Source organism: Rhagoletis zephyria, unplaced genomic scaffold, assembly GCF_001687245.7.
Source record: "Rhagoletis zephyria isolate East Lansing unplaced genomic scaffold, Rhagoletis_zephyria_1.1 Rzeph_scaffold_05307, whole genome shotgun sequence".
NCBI classification, from domain to species: domain Eukaryota; kingdom Metazoa; phylum Arthropoda; class Insecta; order Diptera; family Tephritidae; genus Rhagoletis; species Rhagoletis zephyria.
Window position 1 is genome coordinate 18,922 of NW_016162390.1, and position 7,454 is coordinate 26,375.

Consider the following 7,454-nt stretch of genomic DNA (forward strand, 5'->3'; position numbering starts at 1 on the left):
ATATGTATCTCGCTAACCGTTCTAGCAATTTGTACCAAGCTCGGTATGGTTATTGTGCTTGCCACATAAAAGCAAACCGTTGAAAATTGTTGAAATCGGACTAAAATTGAGGCCGCTTTTCATATAACGGTAAATTTCAGATATGCTTGAAACTGCAATATTTCGAAATTTAAGGACGCTAATTTACTTAAAATGTATACACCCCGGCTTATCATGTAGCGGTAGCTTTCGGAAAGGTGGAAAACATATCTTTAATACTTGCGCCGGGTATTTAATGTTCGGCTCCGCCCGAACTTAGACTTTCTTACTTGTTTTATTTTCAAAAATTGCAGACAGATGAATTTGATCAGCTATTTTTCGATAGAATATTATTTTGGTATGTAGATTAAGTGTAAATCGCTTCATTTCAATCTAATCAGGGATTGCATGTACAAATTTGTTCAAAAATATCCACAAGAGTCTAATTTATGTACTTATATCAAAAAATTAAGATATAATATGGTTGTTAGCTACTGCTCCCTAAAAGCTTCAACGTTTACAGTATGCTAAAAGCATAGTACTCACCTATGTATGTACTTATATTGCTGTACACGTATAAATCTATGGTTTATGACTTCGATTATCACAAAGTTTTAAGCTTTTTGTGCACTGAATTTAGTAGGTACAGTACGAAAAAAAAAATCTAAAGCTCACACGAACTGCAGCAAACAAAAATGTGGAGAGCTTTTTTTAATTTACCTCTAACCCTAGAAAGGCGCTGGGCAACTTAAAGAAGTTCGAAACACACAAAAAAGATGGCGGAATCTGCCCCTATAAAATTTTGACGCAAGAGTGTAAGGTAAACTGTGAAGTAAACTGCGTCGCTGCGTCCAAATTTCCGAACTAGAATTTTTTCTGTTCATGCCGTTTTTATGTAAAATTACTAGGCTATTATTTTTTGAAAATTTTAATTTCCCCCCCCCAAGATTGTAGACGGATGATTTTGATCAGCTATTTTCCGATATAATATTATTTTGCTGATGTGGATTAAGTGAAAATCGGTTGCTACCTTATTTAACTTGGAAAAGGCAGGACATACTTCGCGTTTTTTGATGACGATGATGTAGATATCATCGAGGATTTAGCAGACGCCATTGCTGTACCTAATCAACTCCTCACCTCAATTCGTACCTTGTTGCACCCATAGAAGCGTGGCACTGTAGTCGTAATTTTTTCCGCGGCACCCAGGTATATAAGCTGGTATATAAGCTATTGCAAAAAATATTATTCGTCTAAATCCGGTTGATTCCTCGCACCCTTCCACCTCTTGCAGAAGAATTTCTATTACTTGCCCTTCGTTCTTTTAATTTCAGACTTGTATAGCCGACTTAATAAGGTACCAAGGCAGAACAAGATCTACTTCTACGGGGGGCTAAGCCCCACCACCAGCATGGTTTACCTCTACTCTTCCGTAATCCCAGTGGACACGTGCTCTCAAGGGTGTTGCTGCATGCAGTACTAAACACTTCAACTAGCCCCACCAACGCGTCCTCAGAAATCTCAGAGTTATTATTTGGCGCACCAGAAGAAGCCAAGCGAAGATTTCTTGCGATACAGCTCCCAATTCTTAGCCCACAAATTCCTGTAGGGTCTAATAGGAATATTAGTTGAAAAAAGTATCAAACGCTTCAAATAAAAGTAACGAAAATTTATTTTGCACTAAATAAATGGCTGTGTGTATGTATGTTTGTATTTCCACAATTGAAACAAAAACACAACAGTTCTATATATATTTATATGGCTATATAGAAATCTAAACAATATAATTTACATACATACATACATACATAATTTTAGATTTTTTTTTTTGCAGTTTGGTTTCTTGTTACATACACAATACATTGCTAATACATATGTATGTATGTACTTGTAATTATAAAATTATTAATTTTTAATATTGACCTTTTTTGTAGGTTTTTTTTTGCTATTCTGTATTGCTCATGCGTACGTATTTTTATTTGAACAATTATATTGTTGCTCATTATTTTTTCCTTTATTTTATTTTCCCACAATTTTTGGCAAACTGCAATGTAAGGTGACGTCATTCGGAAAATACTTAAATATCTATATTCTAAAAAAACCCGACACTCTATGAGTAATATTACTTATTAATCATAGTAGGATGTACTATGTAACGACTTCAAATTAAATATAGTAGTTATGGAAGTATATATTTGTGTATGTATATGCATACATACATATACATATCTAAGTTAATAAATCGATTTTATAATTGAAAAACTTGCCATCTTTGCTGTGTACATACTTTTGCGCTAGTCAACTTCTCCAATCCATGCATTTATCATCTATCTTTGTTTTTTTTTTTTTAATTAAATTATTTTTACCTACGTTTTCACTTTACATCACATACAGATGTCCTTCCAAATACAAGCATATGAAATATTCAAATTTAATGAGTTTCCATACAATGCCATTGCTAAAGTCTATCAGCCTATTTTTCGTGCCTGCATTTCGAAAATTCGCTATGCGTATTCGCTGTTTCTGAAACTTGTATATTTATTATTCATACAACATTCAAGTCTTATATACATATACAATTACAATTGCAGTGTGTATGTTTGTATGCACTAGGTATTATCGTTAAATATTTTTTCAGTTATTTTCGAATTTGCTTATAATAATTGCAACATTTCTATGATATAACAATTTTCTATTTCGTTTTTAACTTGGTATTTGGGTTTCTTGCGCAACTTTTTTGGTTCAAAAATTTTCAGTTATAATATGTTGTTATTGATTTTAATTAATAAATTTATTTGTATTGAAACTGAAAGTCAGTTCTCCTTCAAAATCACTACAAAACTTACTTAAACGCACATGTGTATGTTTGTATGTATTTAAAGGTATCGGAGTATATATTTAAAAGTTATAGATTGAAGTTCTAGATAAGCTAATTTAAATGTCACAAACTGAACAAAGACATATCGTCTTAAAAAATTGTACGAGGGTGGGATCACACTATTGTCGCACCATTTTTGATTTGGATCTAAGTATTGGCGCAACTATTTCGTTAACAGTCTCACATGATTGCACTATGGGTAATTTGACCGATTTTTGTGGCGAAAAATAATTATAACCAAGAAAGTAGATTATATAAATTAACATGACTTTTCGTTGCTTGTCACATTTTTGCAAAAAATTCTTAACACTTGACGACCGATGGGTCTAAAGAGGCCACTTTTAAGTTGTGGTTTTATTGGTAAATTTTGAGTTCATTTTTGTTTTGCAAAATGTTTGTATTAAAGAAAAAAAATGTCACTTAATTTTAAAAAATTGTGGCTATTTTTTAAAAATATTCACAAATTATATTAATTTAAATTAAACCTGCAATTAAATTACCTGCAAGGTATGAATTTTCCAATTTCTTTGCTGAGCATTTAATAGAATCAGCCTTTGCACAAACAGAATTGTAAACAGCCTTTTGTTGCCTCTCCTTATTGAGTTCTTCACAAAAAATGGTAAATATTTCACTACTGCGAGTATCCTACCAACAAAAAAATATTTTCTCACGAACTGTCAACCTGAAGTTGACGAATTAAACTCAAAACTCTTTATTTTACACGTTTTTAATCATCTAAACACGGCCAATGTTTTAATAGCTTTTACAAATTTAATTTTTAGATATAAGAAATTAATAAAGGTTATGTCAGATGTATGTATTTGGCTCTGCGAAAGCGTACCACCTTTCCGATAAAAAAAAAAAGAAAACAATCGAAATCGGTTAACGTGGTCCAAAGTTATGAGGTAACATACATGAAATAAAAAAAACTATATATGAGGTAACATACATAAAATAAAAACAAGTAATTTTTAAGCGACTTCAATTTTCATATCAAAAAAATAAAAAATATATATAGAAAATTTTTTGTTTTGTAGGTACTAAAAACGATGTTTTCCACAAACACTGATCAAACTACCTACAGTGGATTCGTACAAGACCTGAAAACATAATTTGAAAGAAAAGTTTTTAATAATTGGAACCGATCACACGCCAAATTTTAGTACAATAGGCGTTCAATCAATTTTCAAAAATCTGAAACAGCTTTTTTGACTTTTGACTGAAAGATATTGAAAAGCTGAATTGCAACTTATTTATTAAAATTTTGAGTGTGTTTAATTATTTGCAAAACATTTTGTTTATTTTTTAGCTATTTAAAACTGCAAAACAAACTAAATCAATAAATATTAGCGTTATTCTTATATTTACTATTTATTATGTTTTAAAATATCTACTCATTGACATAATTATAATTTAAAATAAGAGCTTTTATCGCATGCTCGCACGCTTAAACTATCAACGTTAAGTCTGCAACAATTTGTTGTTATTGTACTGAATTATATTTACTCAAATTTGTCATTTATAAGCGTTAAACACATTATGAGTTAATCACTGAAACAAAGAAGGCACAATTGACAATGTTCAAATTAAAAAACAAAACAAAAAACGTACATATATTGCGATCGTTTTATTAAAAGTTAATTGACATTACTTAAAATCAGTCACTATAAATTTACTTATATGTATATCTGTATGTAGAACAGTTCGTATGAAAATCATATTAAACTAATTGTTCGTTATACATATGTACTATGTACAAAAATTGCTTTCGTTTCTACTTATACATGGGCTAGAAGTGCAATTAAGCATTGCAATGTAAACACTTTACCTATAGGCTGTAAAATTACGAGCTTGAAATCTAATTTCCCGTGGAAACACCCGAAAAGTACTTTTTAACAAAATAGAAAAATCAATTTCGAAAAAAGAACTTTCAAAGTGCAACTTCAGCTAAGTCATTTGCGAAAATTAATTTCCACTTGCTCGTGCTGCTTTAGAATTTTTAACATTTGCTGAAAGTGTGGTCAACCAATTAATTGCTGATGAATTTGAGTTGAATAATAAAAATTACTTTTGAGTAAAATTTTATATATGTATGTATTGCTTCTCGGAAATTAAAAACAACTTTCGAAAGTCACTTCCCACACGCCTTTGCAACTACTTTTCGCAAGTCTTGAGTTACACAAACTTTTCGAAACTATTTGCATTACCACGTGTAACCGATACTTTACCATATATCACGATAATCAGTCACTTTTTCACGAAAAATATTTTCATAAATACGTGGCAGCCAGATGGTTGAATAGATTGACTTCGTCTCACACTTTCATACACGCTGTGCCTAATTGTACACCACAATAAATTGCGAAAATTTTATTTTTCAAAAAAAAGTGAAAGGCTTTCGTGATATATGTATGATTTATGGAGTGTAAACTCGTTTAGCGAATGATTCACACCGAAAACATAAAGTTTGCGTTTATTCATATATCGTCATCAGCAAAGAAAAAGATCATATGGCACATGTTTTGAGAAATACATACATACAACCACCTACCGAAATTCGAAGCCATATCTTCGATTAACAGATTAATTGGCGTCTTTATACTGTGTTCACATTACTGCGTAAACTACTTACTTTCTTTCAAATTACTTTCCATCAATCAAGTGCTTTCACATTTGGTTTCACTGGGGACATTTCAGTAGCAGTTTGGTCACTGTACTACAGTGGAATCTGACAATAGCTACGCTAAATTTTCGTCGCCAAAACTCTCTAAAAGAAAATCAGTTAGGCCTTAAAGTATGCAATATGAAAAGGTAACATAAGCAATGTGTAATAAGCCAAACCTGACAATATGAGGGGCGCGTAACTAGATGTTGCATCTTCACAATAACTAATCGTTGCATACTTTTAGCCGCTGCATTATATGTTTCCTAAACATTCACGCGAAAATTAAATGATGCATCGATTTCACTTGCCATATAACAAGTTATCTAATTTTCACTTTATTCATTAACAGATTTTATATGGTGGGGCAGCTCTATCAGAACACCACTGTAAAATTTTAAATTTGTAAAATTGCTGCTATTTGCAGTAATGATGATGAGTAATGGATTTGAGTATTGGCCGCAATGCTGATAGAAATTGATTATGCGGTGTTTACATGAGGCGACTTTTAGTTGAAAGCAGCATTCGTCTGATATGAACGGGCTTTCAACCAATTACTTCCAACGAAGTTGATCGGCAGCCAACTTTGGATTCAACTAATTGCCTCTAAAATCACGTGTAAAAATGCCTCTAAGCTCAGTCCATGATGTTTAGAAGACAAAAGTGACAGATTCAGCAGAATCTCTATCTTATTCTTGGTGAATTTAACAGAATCAACTGGACCTAATCAGGACTATTTCATGACCATTTCGGAACTTGTTCGGGATCATTTCGGGACCTATTCCAGACCATTTTGAGACTAGTTCAGGAACATTTCTTTAATAATTTGGGACAGGTCCAGGACCATTTCGGGCCTAGTTCAAGACTAATTTAGAACTATTTAGGTGTACTTAGTAGGGACTGTTTCAATACTTGTTCGATATCACTTTAGGACAAGTTCACGACCCAAGTACAATTTGGAACTAGTTCGGCGTAGTTCCAAAGTGGGTATTCTAAAGGTCTTGCACGTTGCACGGATTGCTCGAAATGCGAAAATACTCTTCCAAATTCGGAAGAGTACGAGAGCACCCCATTGAAAAGTGGTAGCAAGAAGCGAAATTCTGTATCAACTACAATAACAAGATACAGAAAAAAATGAAGTGAGAGAGATGAGAGGATTGAGAGAAATATGTATTAATTCCAACAACAAAACAGCTAGCATAGAGTCGCATTTATCTTGCTATGCTTTTTTGCAAAACATGTGCATGGGTCCGGACGTTGCATACTTAGCAGTGCCGTTTGCCATGTATTTTGTTTTTGTATGTTGGCAAGTTATGCAATTCGAGCAATCCGTGCTACAGTGACGAGCAAAACTGTAACATGGTTTAACACGTTTTATTTCAGCCACCGCTATCTTTCCAAGTTCTAACGGCTTTCATACTTTTGTTGTACATTCTTATTGGTACACCCCTACTCCCTCTCTCATAAATATTTGAAGTCAATCTAACAACAATAATAAAACCAGCAGGCAAAAATGTAAATTAAGGCAAATGTTACAGTTTTGCACTCACTCTCAGTTTTGCATTTCACAGTTATCTTTTACTTACTTGGAAGTCAGATGACTTTTTTCTGTATTGTAATTTATTCAAGAAGTGATTACCAGTAAATAACATGGTTAATTAGGAAACATAAATGTAAATAATAGATTTACTGCGGAAAGGCGGGACCTTAGGAAAAGTGGGAAAAAATTGTGGAGTTCGCCACATGAAAATGTTAAGACTGAGAAAAAATATAGCCTAAAATGTTATTAAGGACAAAGGAAATCTGACAAAAAATATTACGGTCCGATATCTTGTGAACTTAGCAGCAAGTAGCGCTGCAGCCACTATTACAGAAGCGCTTAAGGTATTAAATTTG